Raw genomic sequence first — 20,684 nt, forward strand, 5'->3', positions numbered from 1 at the left:
CCCTACTGGCTACATTTATCTTAGCTAAGCATATTCACATTCTTTTGACTTACTTATCCTGTTGGCATCTCCTTCTGACCCCCGCCCTAACTGCCTGCCGGGTATCTGACTCCTGTCTCAGCTATAGAAAGTAGACAAAATGCTTGCATCATTCCATTACTCCAAACTGTGCATATGAAGCTTCCACAGTTTTCTATAGATATTTCAGTAGCTCCCAGAAAAGGTAATTCAGTGAGTTGGGTTGGACTTTTAGCTGCTTAATCACTTTTACTTTAATGTCTACCAAAAAAAAAAAAAAAAAAAAAGCAATCTCTTACCTTGCCCAGAGAATGTTCCAAATTTTTGCAGGTCAATATAAATTCAGGCAAAATTGAAAGAAAGAAAATTCAAAGGGCCATTATTGTTTGCAGGCCAAATTCTTTCCTCATTTAGAAAACCTATTGAAATTAAATATTAAAATTCTGAGGTACCATTACATTATTCAAAGTCAATTTGTCTGCCATCTACTTTTAGAAAGATGAATCTCAAGAGAATGGGGAACATTTGGTTAAGTGGTTTTTTTCTAGGAAGTACTGGGAGTAATCAGAGTGGTTTCAAGCCAAAGAGACAGCATTGTTCTGAGATAAGTGTCCTGAAACAATTCAAATGATTTACATCTTTGCACCAAGTTAAAGAAATGAGATAAAATGGAGGCATCTGTCTATATTTTCAGGGTGTATATGCCTGTGTTTGTATAGAATATACATTATGCTACTACATCACTTTACCACCTTTGTCATAGCCGATAACTCAACAACAGCTTTATGCCAGCCAAGGGGACAATAAGTGGCAGACATTGGTATATTTTACACTGCATTAGTGCATTGCTTCAGCCAGTTAATGATCCTGACTTCCCAACCTACCTCCTTTATTAGTGAATCTAAATTTATAGGCAGCCTGTCTCTCCTGGTGCACAGAGCAGCTCCTCTGGCCCACACGTAATGCTGTAGCTTCAAACCTCAATCAGTTACACATTCAGGACTTTCAGAATTCAGAAACTAATCTATTTAACTTTTTCAGTATGAACAACAGCTTTCTCCTTTCTGAGTAATTAGCTATTTAGTTAGGGCCTTTCTCTTCCTACCTCTTCCCTAATACTCACTTAAGTTCTAATTAATTTTCTAAAGTCTGTTTTCCTCATTAGAGTGTAAACCACATGAGAATAGGAATTAAGCCAACATTGTTCACAGAACGTAGCCCAGTGCCTTATACATACACACACAGTAGATGCTTAATAAACAGTTGATGGAGTTGTTACTATTGTGTAATCATAAAAAATGCCATGCTACATCACATTAGCCATCCATCTGGAAATACATCTGCAGTCTGAGTATCCCATCAACAGCTGTTTATTTAGTGTCTACCATGTACCATGTACCTGGTATCATGCTGAGGGAAACAAAGGCAAGTAAGATCATCTCTGCTCACAAGTTGCTTATGAGTTTAGAAGGAGTAAGACAAGTGTAAGAGCTACACTCCAAGATGAATAATGCAGGTGCTATGAAAGAAGTACCAAAAAAGTGGTACAGGAGTTCAAAAGAGGTAAATATTTCATCTTATTGTCAGAATCTGGAAAGGAGAGGACACCTTTTAGATGGAACAGGGAGGGTGCTTGGAAATTTGAAGAAGATGGGAAGAAAGGAAGAAACAAACCCTAGAGAATAGCAGGAACAAAGCCACAGAGGCCAGAAAGTGTGAGATCTTTTTAGGAAAGTCTAAAAGTATTTAGGAGGTATTGACTCCAGAGTGCAGACAGCTTGGGTTGTACGCAGGGGACAGTAGTAATAGCATGGGGGTTAAGCTGGCCCTACATGTGGAAGCCTCTCAAAACAGAGCAGGGAATGAGGAGCTGGAGCTCAATTCAGATGCATATCACATCCTTCATGGAAATGGCCCCTAAAAGAACATAGTCATCTTCAACATGTTGCTATACTTGGATGGCTCTGATTCCTTCAATCGTTTTTCTCCAGAACAACATTTTTTCCAAAGCGAGACACCTGTTATTCCCAATGTCGTCCACCGTGGGGTCTTCATTGCCTTTTTCCCCCTCTGTTTACAACAGTTTTCAAATACTGGATACCTTCTGTGAACTGTGAAACTATTCTGTTTTTCTTGAATCTCTATGCTAGTTGTTTCCTTGGGGATGAGGGACAGGGTTCACGGTGGGTCAGGCACAGAGCTGCAAACCTTATAAATGATATCTGTCTCATTTAATTCTCACAACAAGCTAATCACCCAGCTACTGTTATCACTCCCATTTTAGAGATTTGAAAAGGCCATACAGCTGATAAGAATCAGAGATGAATTTACATTAAGCCTGTCTGATTCAGAAGCTGAACTTTTAGCCACTCACTATGCCATATTGATTCTCTTAAAGAGTTTATTCCTAACAGCATACTGTCAAATGTGTTTTTCTGCCATTAGTTGCCAATGTCCTTATAATTACCACCACATATGAATTGGATTTATTTGACTACATAAATAAAGAAAATCTAAGTGCAAGTGCACTGGTTTATTCCGCCTAGACATGAAGGACCCAAGATGGCTCTGTTCCTCACTCTGTCAAATAATTATTTTTAAGTCTGGGATATTTTCCATATTGCAATGCTGCCTTTATTTTTCCCAAACCAAATAATAACTGCCTTGCTTCCAACAAAAATAGAATGACAGAACTGTGTTTGCTTCTGGTTTTTATTTTTCCAGATTATATCAGAAAACACAGAGGAAAACAATATTCTTGGAGTATATTAGGCAACGGGGCTAGATAATATATTTTTGAACAGTAGTGAAAACATAGCCCTGGTAAATATATATTGATTTGGTTGATTTATTCATTCTTTATGTACTAGAAAGAGCTATCTATAAAATGTAATAACTGACTCGAACATATAATATGTGGTTTGATGTTTTCTTTCAGTCACTGAAATTATTGAGAAATCCAATCCTGAAATAAAGTTTGACTTTTGGAAACCAAATGTTTTCTTATCAAGATAATGCTCTTAGCTGAAAAAGCAGATGCTGCTCAGTTTGAATTATACTATAAAATCTATATATTCACTATTTAAAAAGCAGTAGATTTGTCACAAGATCGCTTCATGAATTAAGAATTCTAAATGCCAAGGGATGTTGTTGGACTCTGCTGACAAAACTACAGGGGCATCAGTTTGCTTTATACATGAAGTTTACTTATGGTTTGGTCATGGAGGTATGGACATTGATTTGGAGAAAAAAGGAGGTCAATATTTTAAACAAATTCTTCAGAGAAGATAAGAACTTGCTGCTATATCAAAGCCTAGAGTCAAGAAACCCATGGGAAAAAATAATAATTGACCAATAAAATTATACCAGCAATAGTATGTTAGCAGTGGGGTGAGAAGCAAGATTTACCAAGGCTCTGACCTAGGGATGGTGTCCAAGTTTAAAATTCTACCTGAAGATCTCCTAGGGAATAAGCTTTAGTGCTCTTTCTTGGCAGCTGTAATCCCAAAGCACAATATCTAGTTAAGTATAGGAATTGTCTCTGTAGATATTATTTTTGATAAAACAGATGTTCACTGGAACACACATCATCAAGGTGGCTAAACGTGGTTTGATCCCCATTTGCACAATTAGTCCCAATCTTCTCCACATTTATGTGAATTTCATCTTGGCTTTTTCTACACCTCTTGCTTTCTTTATTTTATTGTTATTCACAATCTTCTTGAGTTGAATGCCTAGTTAATTAATTTTCAACTTTTTCTTGTTTCCAAATATATGTTTTTAAATCTATATAGTTCCCCCCCCATTTTAGCTACATTCTCATTTGAGCTGTGTTCTCATTTCTAGTCCATGCTAAATATTTCATAACTTCCATTAAGCTTTCTCTTTTAACCCATCAACTATTTAGAATTGTATTCCTCGGTTTCAAATTGTATTTAGGAAAGAGAGAGGTTATTACTTTGGCTATTTTTAAAAATTAATTTTTGATTTATTACATTATGGTTAAAAACATGGTTAGTAAGATATTCTTTGAGATTTGTTGAGACTTCTTTTGTTGTCTACAATGTGGTCAATCTTTTTAAAGCTGTTATTGTTTGCTTAAAAATATATAAATTTTTTACATGTTGGGTGCAGAGTTCTGCATGTTTTCACCTATTAAAGAAAACATGGTAATTGTGTTATTCAAAACTTGTATAGTATTTAGTCTTCTTGGGCTCTCAATTCCTAAAATCTCCTTCTTAATAGCTATATTAATTTTTTCTTGCAGTTCTATTATATATTGACTTATGTATTTTTAATATGTATTGTTCAATGAATACCTAATTGTTGTTGTTATATAAGCCATGTAATATTTCCAAGTATTTCAGTCTCATGCTGTTTTTAACTTCAAAAATGATTATTATTAAATATTAATGCCTACTTATCTTGATCAACATGTTTTAATGTGTAAGTTTTACCTAATCATTGATTATTTTTTTGCCTAGCATTTTATTTTGAAATAATGTCAAACTCCAGAAAAGTTGCAAATAGAGTACAAATAACTCACATACATTTTTGCCCAGATCCCCCAATTGTTAATAGGTAACTGCTTGTACTTTATATATGTGTTATTTTTCGTAACATTCTAAGAGTGAGTTGCAGACATGGTGCCCCTTCCCCTCTACATACTTCAGCGTGTGTTTCCAAAAAAAGAGCAAGAGTAGTCTCTTACAAAACTAAGTGTAATTAACAAAATCAAGTTATTAACATTTGTTCAAATAAATTATAGTTTATATTATATTATATTATAATTTCACTAATTTTCCCAATAAAATCCTTTATAGCAAAAAAAATATTTTAAGTATTTTTTCCTTATTCAGAAGCATGCATTGCATTTAGTTGGTCTATGCTTTTTAATCAGGAGAAGTTCCTAGGTCTTTGCTTCTTTACGATTGTGATATTAAGATTACAGGTCAGTTTTGCAGAATGTGCCTCAATAAGGGTCTGTCTGATGTTTCCTCATGACTATATTCAGGTTACACATTTTTGGCAAGAATACTACAGAAATTATGTTGTGTCCTTTTCAATGCATCACGTTGGGGATACATGATGTTGGTTTGTCCCATTACTGGGAATGTTAACCTTGATTGTATAGCTAAGATGGTATATGCCAGAATTCTCCACTGTAAAGTTACTATGTTTCCCTTTGCAGTTACTGAGTATTTTGTAGGGAGATAATTGAAGTGGGGGTATTCTTAATCCATTCGTTAACAAATTTTCATTTACTAGTTTTAGCATCCTTTGATGATTCTTAACTGAATCACTTCCTTATTTCTCTAGTGGCTCCCAAATGGTTATTTTCTAACTCCACCTTTCTGCCTACATTTATGAGTTCTACTCTAAGGAAGTAGAGTAGAACTCTAAGGAAGTAGAGTAGTTCTACTCTAAGGAAGAGCTTGCCCTTCTCCCCCTGTTCTAGGCACTATTGCCACATAACACAACATCCCAAACTTAGTAGCATAAAACTGTTACCAGCCTCCAAGTGGAGGTTTTTCCAAGTTCCTGGTGATCTTTGGGAAAAGAATTTCAGCATGCAGCACAATGTAAACCAAGCAAGCAGCAGCTTTTTTTTTTTTTTCATTGAAAGCGAAAGTACACTCTAAGGAAAAAAGGATGGACAGGATACAAAGAGAGAAGCTGTACCAGGAAGAAGTGATTTTAGATCTTTCATAGCTTTCCTAATGTGGGGAAAAATATTCAAGTCCAATTAGTTGGCTTTTACTAAGAATTTGAGTATTAATTTCAAGATTAGGTTCTCTCCTATTTTCATAATTTATATGGTTGTCTCAGAATTGTCATAGTGAAATATAATGAAACATGGCTCCTTTATTGGATCTTTTTCAAATTTTGGAGGATGATTGTGTGCCTAATTTGGGGACCACTTTGAAATTATTAGATAAAAATGAATATACTCCTATCCTGCAACTGATAATATTTTACAGAAAAAAACATACACAAAGAGACATGTATAATATTCACTGCAGCACTATTTGTCATAGAAAAAGTTCAAAACCACCTAGGTGTTTACCAATAATAAACAGAAATCAATATGTGGTATATGCAAATGAGATATTGATAATGTGGAATGTAAAAAAGGTAGGAAGCAAAATAAGTGATGAGGACAGATGAAACTGGGGACCAGGGATGATTTGTAAAAAGAAAGTAAATAAATAAAAAGAGACACATACACTGAGGTATGACAGCTTTCCACAAACTTAGAATTACAAGTAATTTAATTTTGTTTCAGCTGAAGTTCAATATTTTAAAAAATTAAGTATAACCACTGAAAGAATACAAATAAAAAATCATTTGCTGAGAAGCTGCTGTTGTTTGTCCCCAGGAGGGCAAGGCTAGCCGTAAGTGATCAGGGGGCATGGCTGGCATTTTCTCAACCCTATTCCTCCTGCCAATTCACTTCGTTACAGCATTTGCCATTTCTACTCATTTAGGACATGATAAGAAAGAGCCATTCTCAATTTCTGAAACATATACTTGAAATAAACTGGTTATCTGGCAATGGCAACAATATAATACCACAGCCAAGCACTTAGCAAAATAAGCCCAGGATAAACACCATTCAAAAGACAAATCAAAAATATGTTTGGCCATCTCAATGTTATTGAAGCCTCTAATTTTAGGAAAAATATTTGAAACGTCAACCTCAGAATCACTAATCAAACATTTAAGTTCCTACCAAAACTTTGCAGTTTTCAAATAGATGGAATTCTAGCCATTTTTACGAGTACAATAAAAAATTGGAAAAAGCATTGGCTTCCAATAGCCAAAAAAGGGCTTATTTACAGTAAGCCTTCCTTTCTGATTTCTATCACACACCTGCCAGCACTTATCTTCCTACACCCAGCAGGGCATGCATAAACAGAACAGGAAGCAGGAAACCTTGACTCAGTGGTTCTACCCTCTTTTCTGTCTTATGTGTTCATACTCACTTCATTAATTCTGGGGAAGTTTTTCTGACCTGCTCCTGCCCAATTCTGGTTTTTGGTTATTATTTTCATTCAGCTTAATTGAAATTCATTTCTAGCCTGTTCTTTTCCACAACTGCATAGAAAACTTAGACTCTGAACTTGGTCCACACTCATGGTCCTATATATCCCTAAAGTAGATGTTTCTACTCATGAATACTTTGCAAAAGCTACTACATTTCAGCCACACTCAACTCGTAAACTTGATTTTATTCACGATTGCCTATCATCCAGCCTTAATAGACTAGCCAGCAATTTTACTTTTTCATTTTATATTGTGTATGTGTCCAAGTTACTTTTTAAAGATGATGTAATTGCCCCTGGTGTGCAAATTTTCCTCTACAAATGAGACAAGAAAGAAAGAAAAACAAGGAAGGAAAAAGAGGATTCAAGGATATACTTCTACTCAGAGTATATTCAAACTGTAGTATAGTCATTTGCTGCATAATGATGTTTAAGTCAACAAGGGACTCTATATACAATGGCAACTCCATACAGCTATGATGAACTGAAAAATTCTTATCATTTGGGGATATTTTAACCATCATAACATAGTGAAACACATTATTCATTGTGATAATACTGGTATAAACAAACCTGCACTGCCAATTGTATAAAAGTATAGCACATACATTTATGTACAGTGCATAATACTTGATAATGATAATAAATGGCTATGTTATTGGTTATATATTTACCATACTATACTTTTTATTGTTACTTTAGAATATAATCCTTCTACTTATTAATAAAAGAAAAAAGTTAATTGTAAAGCAGCCTTAGGCAAGTCCTCCAGGAGGTATTCCATAAGAAGGCATTGTTATCATAGGAGATGATAGCTCCATGCATGTTATTGCCCTGGAAGACCTTTCAGTGGTACAAGACGTGGAGGTGGAAGACAATGATATTGACGATCCTGACCCTGTGCAGGGCTACACTAATGTGTGTGTTTGTGTCTTACTTTTTAACAAAAAAAAAGTTTGAAAAGTAAAAAAAATAAATAAATAGATAAAAGCTTATAGAATAAGGATATAAAGAAAATATTTTTGTAAAGCTATCCAATGTGTTTGTGTTTTAAGCTAAGAGTATTACAAAAGAGTCAAAAAGAATCAAAAAAGTTAAAAGTTTATAAAGTAAAAAAGTTATAGTAAGCTAATATCAATCATATTGAAGAAAAGAAAATAATTTATGAATTTAGTATAGCATAAGTATACAGTATTTATAAAGTCTATAGTACTGTACAGTAATATCATAGGTCTTCACATTCACACACTACCCACTCACTGACCCACCTAGAGCAACTTCCAGTTTTGCAGGCTACACTCTACGATGTTCACACAATGATGAAATCACCTAACAATGCATTTCTCAGAATGCATTCCCACTATTAATTAGTGTATGACTGTATGGTTGTGATTAAAACACATCATGAATGAAAAGTAAGCAGACATTCTTCTCTGTCTGGATCTTAAGAGGAAATAAGCCAGTGAAAAATAAAACCCATGCATGCTCACACACACACAAACACACGCATGCACACACACCTACACATCTCTTCTGATGTGACAACCTTAGAAGAGTTGGGCAGTGAGAGGCTGGAGCTACAGAAGGTGGGGTAGGGAATACGATTGGTTCTGCAATCACTGTTGCAGGCACCCTGTCAAAGTTATGCCCTAGGACCAATCCTCCTCTCCCATGATTAGAAAGATGAGCACCTACTATTCTAGAGGAATCATTGATATTATAACTGCTGTAACCTACATCCTTTGCAAGAAAAACTGTACTCAGACCTGCGAGGGTCTTCAATGTTGGGTCCAAAGGTGGTATAGTGAAGAGATTTAAGACATTGTTGCCATTCCTATTTTTACTTTTCAATGTTTCCAATAAATGGTACTCTTTTTTGTTTTGTAAGTGCATTGGGTTAAAGAATACTTGGATAAATTGAACCATGAAAGTGAGCCAGGGAGAAAAAATAATAATAATAAGTTGTAAATTACTAAAGTTAACCCACAGAAGTCAGTTACACAGCACAGGGGCAGACATAGCTTAATCAACTAAGAGCTCTCTTCATGCTTACTCCAGTACTGGGGCCTTCGCTGCCTCTTGGGTGGTTCTTGCTGCAACTAAATAAACTGCCACACCCACTCAGGGAAACACAAAGTGATCCGCAGCTCCTAAGCAGTACCCAGTTTACCTTGAGACTGTTCTTAATTTAAAACTATGTAAAAGTCTACAACCTAACCTCACCTCTTAGGGCATGTTTTCTTTCTTCTTTCTTCTCCTTTTATAATGGATTGTATTGGAAATGTGATGTTTTTCATGAGAATTTACTAAACATGTATTCTATAGAGGGAGTGATCCCTAGCAATAGATGACTTCTCCCATTCCACCTGCACATCTGAGAGCAAGAGAACAAAATTCATAGCATTCATTCATTCATTCAACACCATTTAGCAACCTAACATGGGACTGGTTCTTTGCCTAGTTGATGAGTGTACAGAGAAGAACAACGACTCAGAGTGCTGTGGCTATGTGTTTTTCTCTGTTTGTTATCCATCTATCGGCAGGGGGAGCAACAATTTGTTTCCGATTATAGTTTAATATCCCGCTAGACTACAGTGCTCTATTCATAAGCCCAATTCAGAGAACTTTGCATGTGTGCTATTTGTGAGATGTATACATGTGTGAAGGGGACTCCAGTGGCTTTTTGAAAGAGCAAACGAAAGGGCAAAAAGCATCCTGGAGCCATCCTGATGGAGACAAGCGCCCTGGACACCAGTTAGCGCCTTTGTCTGGCAGACCCCACTCTGAAGCTCAGAGGCTGGGTCTCCCTCCCTTACGGAGGGATGTGTGTTTATTCTGTCATAGGACCATGAAAATAAATGCTCTGTGTTCATATTGTCTTGTGGCTTCAAAGAGATTTGGAAAGGCAGAGTTAGCAGGTTAAACTTTCAGATTGCAGTTTGGGGAAACTGTTTTAAAGGAGCTATACCTGAAAATTAAGGCAAACTTTTGGAAATGTTGTGAAAAGACATTTTTCATCTCATGAACTAATTACCTCCTACTCACAGGAGCGGGGAAGAGCGCTCTCAGCCAAGGTTTACTGTGCTAGATGCTCCCTCCTCATCACAGGAAACTCATGGTGCCTAATCCGAGTCTGTAAACTGCCAAAATAGAAATGGAAATAGATTAGTTCATGAGGAGTTTGATTTTGTTTCCGATTTTTATGCAGAATTGAATGAAACTTAAGCCCCACGCATGCATGCATGCTGGAGCTGGCACTCACTTCTTCCAGGAGTCAGTACTCACACTGGTTCCAAATCAGTCTGATCAACCAATTGTTAGAGAAATGCACACAGAGTGGTTCTAGGTACTAGGGGCTGTGCTAGAGCTTTGCTGTCCAACTTAGTAGGCACAAGCCACATATGGCCCCTGAGCATTTGAATTGTGGCTACTACCAATTGAGATGTGCTGTATGTGTAAACATACATGCTGAATTTCAAGGACTTAGTCCAGATAAATAAAAGTAAATTATTGCATTAATAACTTTTATGTTGATTACATGTTGAAATGATACTCTTTTGGAAACATTGTATTGAATAAAATACAGTGTTAAAATTTATTTCACCTGCTTCTTTTTACTTTTTTAATGTGGCCACTAAAAAGTTAAGATAACTTATATGGCTCAGATTATATTTAGGTTGGACAGTACTATCCTAGACTCTGGAAACTCAGAAGTAAAGAAAACACTTTAAGGAGCACCACGTCCTATCCATGTGAAAGACAAGTCAATAGGCAATCAATTAGCATCTAGGGACACTCACAAAAGGAGCACCTACCCCATCTCGGCTCAGAAAATACTTCTCAGGTGTGGTAGCAGTATAATGCCTCACAACCGCACCTACGTCCTAATCCCTGAAACCCTACGACTATGTTAACGTACATGACAAAAGGATATGTGATCAAGTCAAGGATCTTGAGATGAGAAGATTACCATGTATTATCCAGATGGGATGAGTGTAATCAATCCTTAAAAGTATTAAGAGGGAAGCAGAATAGAGTCAGAGGGAAATTTGACAATAGAAGAGGAATGATGCGGTGTGAGGAAAAATCAACTCCCTATTGCTGCTGGCTTTGGAGATAGAGGAAGAGGACCATGGCCCAAGGATGTAGGTGGCATCTAAAAGCTGGAAAAGTTCAAATGCTGGTGAGGATGTAGAGAGACAGGAACACTCTTGCACTGCTGGTAGGACTGCAAATTAGTGCAACCTCTGTGCAAAAGAATTTGGAGATATCTCAAAGAGCTCAAAATAGAAATTCCATTTGATATAGCAATAGCACTATTAGGCATCTGCACAAAGAAACAAAAGTCATTCTATAATAAAGACATCTGCACTCAAATGTTTATGGCAGCACAATTTACTATTGCAAGGATATGGAAACAACCCAAGTGCCCATCAATCCATGAGTGGATTAATAAAATGTGATATATGTATCTAATATACATAATTCTACATACTTTTAATTCTAACATAAAAGACAAAAGTATTAAAAATAACTACAACTTTAAAAATATTTTAATGGATATACAACATATAAAGATGTAATTTGTGACATCAATAACACAAAGTAGGGATGAAGAGTAAAAGCATAGAGTTTTTGTATACAATTGAAGTTAAGTTATTATCAGCTCAAAACAGACTACTATAACTATAAGATAGTTTATGTAAGCCCATGGTAGCCACAAAGAAAATACCTATAGAAAGTACACACAAAAAAGAGAGAATGCAATCAAAGCATATCAATACAAAAAAAAAAAAAATCAATGAAGCACAAAGGAAGAGAGAAAGAGAGGAAAATAAGGGCAAAAGAATGATATGACAAACAGAAAACAACTAACAAAAGAGAAATAGTCAATCTTTACCTATTAATAACTACCTTAAGTAAAAGTATTAAATATAAATTAATAAATAGTATTAATAATTAATAAATAGAAATTAATACATAAACTCCACTTTTAATAACAGATAAAACAATCTGACAGAAAATCAACAAAGAAACAGTAGACTTGAACTACACAATGGATCAAATCAACTTGATAAACATACACAGAACATAATTCTACCCAATAGCAGCAGAGTACACATTCTTTTCAAGCATATATAGAACATTCTTTAGGGTAGATGATGCATTAAGTAATAAATCAAGTCTTAGCAAATTTAAGAAGATTGAAATCATACCAAGTATATTTTCTAATCACAAATGAAATTAAACTAGAAATCAATAGCAGAAGGAAAACTGGGAAATTCACAAATATGTAGAAATTAAGCAATATACTTTTTAAAAACCAATGGATCAAAGAAGAAATTAAAATGAAAATCAAAAAATATTTGGAGACAAATGAAAACAAAAACACAACATACCAAAACTTATGAAATGCAGTAAAAACAGTACTAAGAGTGAAGTTTATAATGACAAATGCCAACATTAAAGATTTCAAATAAAGAACCTAACTTTACACATTAAGGAACTAGAAAGAGAACAAACTAAGCCCAAAGTTTAGCAGAAGGAAGACAATATTAATAATGAAGATCAGAGCAAAAATAAACAAATAGAGAATGAAAAAAATACAGTAGAAAATATCACAAAACTAAGAGTTGTTTTTTTGAGAAGATAAAAAGATAAACTTTTAGCTGAAAAACAGAGAAGACAAATAAATAAAATCAGAAATGACAGAAGGAAACACTACAACTGATGCTAGGAATAAAAAGGATTAGAAGAGACTACTATGAACAATTATTTGCCATCAAACTGGATAACATAGAAGAAATGGATAAATTCTTAGAAACATATAACCTATCAAGACTGAATCATAAAGAAATACAATGTCTTAATAGACCTTTTCACTCTGCTCATGGTTGTCTTTGCTGTGCAAAAGTTTTTTGGTTTGATATAGTCCCATTTGTCTATTTTTGCTTTTGTTGCCTGTGATTTTGGTGTCATATCCCTGATATCATTGCCCTGACTTAGTAAGAAGATTGAACCAGTAATGAAAGAAAGAAAGAAAGAAAGAAAGAAAGAAAGAAAGAAAGAAAGAAAGAAAGAAAGAAAGAAAAAAGAAAGAAGGAAGGAAGGAAGGAAGGAAGGAAGGAAGGAAGGAAGGAAGGAAGGAAGGAAGGAAGGAAGGAAGGAAGGAAGGAAGGAAGGAATATTCAAGAAAAAAAAAAAACACAACAACTTCCCAACAAAGAAATAGCCTGGACTTTCACTGATGAATTCTACCAAACATTTAAAGAAGAATCAACCCTAATCCTTCTCAAAGTGTTCCAAAAAATTGAAAAGGAACAAACACTTCCAAACTCATTCTATGAGGCCAGAATTACCCTGATACCATAGCCAAAGACACCACAAGAAAAAAAAAACAAAACTACATACAGGCCAATATCTCTGATGAATATAGATGCGAAAGTCCTCAATGAAATACTAGCAAATCAAATTCAACAGCACATTAAATGGATTACTCCCCATGACCAATTAAGATTAACCCTGGGATGCAAGGATATTTCAACATAAAAAAAAATCAATTTGTAACCCTAACAATATTTGTACCTCCATAATATGATGAAATAAAAATCATGTTCTAATAAAAAAAATCAATTAATATTATACACCACGTTAACAAAACAAAGGATAAAAATCACATGACCATCTCAATAGATGCAGAAAAAGCACTGACAAACTTCTACACAATTTCATAATAAAAACTTTCAATAAACTAGAAATAGAACATAATAAAAACCCACATATGAAAAGCCCTCAGTATTATATTAATACTGTTAGAAGCAGACTTTCTTAAGTCTCTGTGATGTTTAATTCTATGCACCAACTTGGTAGATGTTTGGGGATGAGATTAACCATTTAAATCAGTGAACTTTGAACAAGCAGATTGCCTTCCATGATGTAAGTGGGCATCATCAAATCAGTAAAAAGCCTGAATAGAACAAAAAGATCAACATTCCTGAGCAAGAGAAGATTCTCCAGCAGACTGCCTTCAGGCTTCATTTGCACCATCAACTTCCCTGGGTCTCCAGCCTGCCAGCCCACACTGCAGATTTGGAACTTGCCAGCCTCCTAATCATGTGAGCTAATTCCTTATAATAAATACAGAGAAAGAGAGAGAGAGAGAGAGAGAGAGAGAGAGAGAGAGAGAGAGAGAGAGAGAGAGAGAGAGAGAGAGGAGAGAGAGAGAACCCTCTCATTGCTTCTGTTTCTCTGTAGAACTCTAACTAATATAGTCTCCTAAGAAATTTTGTTACCCATGTTTACTTTGGAAAAGTCCAGAAATATAACACCTATACTTCCCAGAGAGAGAGACAGAGACACAGAGACAGAGAGCGCCCTCCCATTGCTTCTGTTTCTCTGTAGAACCCAACTAATATAGTCTTCTATGAAATTTTCTTACCCATGTTTATTTTGGAAAAGTCCAGAAATATAACACCTATACTTTCCAAAGAGAGACAGAGAAAGAGAGAGTGAGAGAGAGAGACAGAGAGATAGAGAGACAGAGAGCGCCCTCCCATTGTTTCTGTTTCTCTGTAGAACCCTAACTAATATAGTCTCCTATGAAATTTTGTTACCCATGTTTATTTTGCAAAAGTCCAGAAATATAACACCTGTACTTCCCAGAGAGAGACAGAGAGAGACAGAGACAGAGAGAGACAGAGAGCACCCTCCCATTGCTTCTGTTTTTCTGTAGAACCCTAACTAATATAGTCTCCTAAGAAATTTTGTTACTCATGTTTATTTTGGAAAAGTCCAGAAATATAACACCTATGGTTCCCAGAGCTTTGCTTTGCTTCTAGAGCTTTAAAGATATAGGAAGTATCTTTAAAGACAGACATAGGTTCAAATTATGGTTCTGCCCTTAGGCTTGGGAGAGTCATTTAATCTCTCTCAGCCTCAGCTTCCTCATCTGGAGAATGAGAATCAAAGTGATTATAAGGACTGGTCAGTGCTTGGAAAGTTCCTGGCACATAGTAAACACTCAATAAATTGTACTTAACATTAATAACTAGCAAAAACAATAGTTTTTACCTCCAAGTGGTTACAATTGTCACTAACTTGCCTAGGCCTCACTTTAACTGGAAGAAAATTATACTTCTTGAATCGCAAAGAAAATTCTGGCTTTTATTCACTAATCAATATTCAGTCAAGGACTCTGGTCTATTTTTGTCATTTCTCTAAATGCTATAAACCTCAGGTAATCAACCTCATTGTTTAGCTGCATTTCCCTCTACAAAGTTATTCATAACAAGATCACAATTAGGTGTAATTATCTCCAGAGACTGAATTGTAATCACCACAGAATGGAATTAAATTTCCATATTATAAAGGGATTTAGGAAGTAAGGCATCTTGCCACCTTTGGCAAACTATTCATTTGTTTGCTTTTTCACATAAAATTATAACTTAGAAAACTCTTTTTCCACCAAATCCCAATAGACAGCTCATAGGTTTTCATCTTGAAACTGGTATTTCCCTGGATAGGATTCCTCACGAGGGAAGAATTTAGATTTATTGAGCAGATGGTAAACGCCACTGTGGTTGATGTGTCACATTTTTTATCTGATTTCATTCTGACCGTCCTTCATAAAATTGACAGTGGTAATCCATGTCATTGATTTGAAAATTCAGGCTTAAAGAGGTGAGGTTAAATACTCAATGTCATCAGCATTCAAATCTGGTCTTACTCCAAAGTCCACCCTTATCAATAGCACACCATCTCCTTCATGTCAGCAGCAACATATTCTTTCTTCCAGAAGTTGGTAGGTCCCTGAGCCTAATGAGAATTCTACAACATGAGCAAAATAGTTGGTTCTTTCTTATTGTTGAATAAAGTTTTATAAGTATAACATTTGGCTATTTCCCATCCCTTAATATAATATATAACTAACATAGCATTATGTAATATAATATAAATACACCTAGGTCAGTGTCTTCTTCCCCAAATCAAATCCTTCTATAATCCTAATTGACTCTAATATTCACTTGTATAACCTATCCAGCACCTAATTCCTTAATCTCATCTTCATTGACTTTTCTCAAACCTCAGCTGCTTAGTCTCATGACCATGAGACTTTGTAATCATAAAAATTATTCTAACACTCAGTCATTAGCCAAACAGCCCATCATCTGTTCTTATTTCTTTTGCCTTATCAACTATTGCCACTTGGATCATTTCTGACCTCTATGTTACCTTGAATCCATTGGTCCTTCTAATTCCGCCCAATTTCCCATTACTTTTTCTCTTCTTATCCAATTTAGAGTCAATCATGTATCATTTAATTTTGTCTGTTTTGTGCTACTCTCTAACAAAATTCTAACCCTTAATAAATTCAGCTATCTATTTACCCAATGCCTATACCTAAGTAGCTAAACCCTACTTGAAAATGTCACACAATGTGTCATATTGGCTTTACTAATAAATGTGATGACCATCTTCAAATTGGCATGCAGTACCTCCCCAAATCCCATCATGTTTTTCAGAATGTCCTCCTGTCAAACACAATTTCATATCTTCTTTATTATTCTCTGCTCTCCTTTCCTACCTCACTTTCCTGTCTGTACACTTAAGTGTGTTACATCTCTTCTTTCACAGAGAAAATTAAAGCTATTAAACAGAATCTCCATCAGCTGAATGCCATAAACTCTCCACACCAATACTATCTTCTCTGCTCTCTCAGAAATACAACAGAAGACATGACCCATCTCCTATCCATGGCCAAACTCCCGTGGGTGTTGAATTTTATCCTCCCAATTCTTCTCAGTAATTTCACATGAATGGTTACATCATCTTTCTCCTACATATTCAAACTTCCCCCAACCCCACACCTCAACTGGACTCTTTCCATCAGCTTTTAAACATGTTTAAGACTCTTTTTTCTCAAAAACAAGCAAACAATTTTTTAAAAACCCTCTCTTGAATGAAATTCCTCTGCAGCCAGAGCTGAATCTCTCTTCTCTTTATTATAATCAAGCTGCTCAAAATAGTCCACATTGGTTATCTCGATCCTCCCCTCCCTTTATACCTAACCCATTCTAAAGTGGTTTTTGTTTTCTCTGTCATGCTAACAAATCAACTCTTGATGAGGTCAAAAATGATCAAAGTAGGAATAGTTGATAAAGCAAAAGAAAAGAGAATAGATGGTGGGATGCTCTTTGTAACATTCTTGATGACATCCTTCTTTTTTGAAATTTCTCCTCCATAAGATTCTAGAATAAAGTATTTCCTAATTTTAATTCTACCTCCTTTATTGTTCCTTCTCTAGGTCCTTTGAAAGGTTATTCTTTTCTACTGAGCTATCAAATGCTTGTGTTCCTTCAGGCTCAGTCCCAAGCATTCCTATTCTCTAACTCTGTACTCACTCCCTAGGAAATCTCATCCATATCCACAACATATTTTGCAATGTAATGACTTTTAAAGTTCCCAGACAAATCTCATCTCTGAGCTTCCAAACTACTTGACATTTCTTTTCAACTGCCTACTTGACATTTCTTTTCAAATGTCTCAAAGGTGTTTCAAACTCAACATGTCTAAAACCAAATTTACAATTTTTTCCATGGTAGTTTATAGGGGTTAAAATAAGAGACTCTGGAGCTTGAGTTTGAAATCCCAGCTCTAGCATTTACTAGCTCTGTGTCTTTGGGCAATTTTCTAAACTTCTTAGTGTTCCAGTTTTCTCAGCTAAAAATGAGAACAATGTTAATACCTACCTCAAAAAATTTTTGATGATTAAACAAGTTAATATATGTAAAGCACTTAGCACAGTGCCTGGCACATGTTAATGTTATATAAATGTTTACTCTTTATACAGCTAATACTATTACTATTAGAACTCCCAAATGTGTTCAGCCTACACTATTTTCTATATTATCATGTGATACTAACATCCATTTAGTTACCTGTGTCAAAAGCTTAGGTTCCATCATTGATAAACTATCTGTCCTTCACTTTTCATGCCAAATTGTCCACTGGTAACTCAACATGATTTTTATCCCTTTATCTTCTCCCCTGAAGAATAAGAAGTGAAAACTTGGATTCTATATTCCTCAGGATATCTGCCAGTAGATTCTTGGTTAGATTGTGCCAATAAGAGACCTTACCATGAAATCTGGAAGGTGGAAGAAAATAAAAAGCCTTGTTATTATTTCTTCAGCATAAGCAAGAGCCATTTTTACAGAGGCTTACAAATATTTTCCTGTGAGTATCCCATCTAGCTACAAGAAATGGATGTGATCACGACAATTCCTTCCAGTGGTTCCTACAACTTGCCAACTCCTTGAAAGATAGTGGTGAAACCTAAGATCTTATAATAGCTTTTCCTCACCTTTGTTTTTCCAGTCCATCCAATGATTTTATAAACATCGCCTCTATTAAATCTCTTCCTGCTCACAATACTTTGGAGTAGTTTAATTTCTCCAATAAAACTCAGACTGATGATCTCCTTAAACCAGGTCTTGATTATTCTCCTTTTAAACATCTTAAATTCTACTATTTCTCTCATCTTTATTGCCCATACTTGAATCTAACTTACTATCACTATTATATAAACAAGTAAAATAGTCTCCTCCAATGATTTCCTTGTACACATTCTTGCTTGGTCCCAGTCCTTATCCCAATATCAAAGTAAGCTCTTTTTTTTCAAAATGTAAAAATAATCATGCTGTGTCTTAAAATATTTCAATGGCTTCTTGCTGCTCTGAAACAAAAATTAAATCTTAATAAAGCCTAAAATACCAGATCCACACCTACTTTTTCAATTGCACGTAACACTACTCTCTCCCTGTTCTCCAAACTCTGGTCACATTAACCTTTTTAGAAAGCCTTGATATCACCACGCACTTTCGCATCTCAGGGCCTTTGCACATACTATTCCCTCCACCTGAAATGGTCTTCTCATTATAATCTCCCTTTTCACCTACTTAATTCTACTGATTCTTCAGATTCTAACTCTACATCATCTTAGTTGTAACATCAAAATGAATTCTATATGAATTAACAATTGGAATAAAATATATAAAACCATAAAACCAAGAAAATGTAATGAACATGCATGTGGATTTGAAGCAGAAAGACCTTTTTAAGCAAAACTGCAAAGAATGAAAAAGATAGTTAGATTTTATGGAACTTAAAAAAAACTTGCATATGACAAAAAGATTAGGATAAACAAAAGAATAAGCAGGAAAAACATGTGGCAACATGTATGAAAGATATCAGGCTAAAAACACCAAGACATATTAAGATCTTACAAGTCAATGTGTAAAAATCTAAGCCCATGACAGAAAAAATGGACAAAGTATATGGAAAATCATTCACAAAATAAGGACTAAACATAGTCAAAAACATAAAAAACTGTTCAACCTCACTAACAAATACAAATTAAATATCAATTAGGTTTGTCATTTTTTTTATTAAATTTGCAATAATATTTTTAAAGACTGGCAGGAGTATGAAAATAAGCACTCACAAAACTGTAGGAAAGACTAAAAATATAAGGGCATTATACGTAACCTTAAAATTTGTACCCCCATAATATGCTGAAATAAAAAATATATACATATATATATATATATATATAAACTTTCTGAGAGGCAAATAGGCAAAATGCGTAAAAATTTATATTATATTGCTTTAACCTAGCAATTCCACTAGCTGAATTACAACCTAAAGAAAGTATCATATATATTTCCCACATTCTTTGCCTCCCTCTTCTTCTATTGCCTTCTGCCCTCCCTTTGATGTCACCAAAACTGCTCTCGCTGAGATCACCAATGGTCTCTGTGATACTAAATTCACACTTCTCACCTCCAACATCATTTAACCCTCTCAATATTTAACAAAATTTGCCACTTTCTCCAAACAGAACAATATTTTTTTCCCTTGCTTTCTGTCACCCTGTACTCTGGTTTTCCTTCTCTCTCAGGGTACTTTTTCTTGGTATCAACACATCTCCCCTGCACCGTCCACAATTGTAGGAATTTCTCAGCTCTCTGTCCTGGTCCTCATCCTATTATCCTTGAATGATACTATTTTCCCCCATGCTTTTAATTATCATTTATATGCTGATGACTTAAAAAGTGATATCTCTGTTTCAGTCATCTCATTTGACCTGCAAAGCTAAATGTTAAACTATCTACAAACATCTTCATTTTGATACTTAGAAGTAACTCTAATTCAAAATATGCCAAACTGATAGATAACATCTTCTTCCCTCCTCAAAGCCACTTCTCTACCAAGAAACAGAGTAAATGGCACTTATATTGTTTAACCCAGATATGAGAGGCTCATTTGATTCTTCCTTCTCTTTCATGTTCAACATCCAAACAATCACAAAATACTATCAATAAGTAAAATATAAACTTCAGAATGATCATGTTACTCATCTTCCTAATATCATCTGTAATATTCCCTTTACAAAATACAGCCTTCACCTAGCTCTCAAGCATCATTTTGTGCCCCTCTCCTACTCACTGCATGCTAGCTTTCTTTGCAATCATGAATATGTCATGCTCTCTCTAACTTCTGACCCTTAACCAGCTGTTCATTCAGTTCCCCTAGACTAACTTCATCTAACATTTGCTCATC

At 35.1% G+C, this 20,684-nt stretch overlaps 1 long non-coding RNA gene across 5 annotated transcripts in view; it reads right to left on the reverse strand.

Moving 5' to 3' along the window:
* Window positions 1-20,684, reverse strand: part of LOC142875640 (uncharacterized) — a 241,448-nt gene that overhangs the window by 51,817 nt on the left and 168,947 nt on the right. For 3 of the 5 annotated variants that reach the window (XR_012922951.1, XR_012922955.1, XR_012922956.1), the window contains one exon: window positions 10,099-10,204. This is a non-coding gene — a long non-coding RNA (uncharacterized LOC142875640). Of the gene's footprint in view, window positions 1-9,287; window positions 9,439-10,098; window positions 10,205-20,684 lie in introns of all 5 variants that reach the window. The other 2 variants (XR_012922953.1, XR_012922952.1) reach the window with 2 other exon arrangements.

The sequence above is a fragment of the Microcebus murinus genome, chromosome 14 (assembly GCF_040939455.1).
Source record: "Microcebus murinus isolate Inina chromosome 14, M.murinus_Inina_mat1.0, whole genome shotgun sequence".
NCBI lineage: Eukaryota > Metazoa > Chordata > Mammalia > Primates > Cheirogaleidae > Microcebus > Microcebus murinus.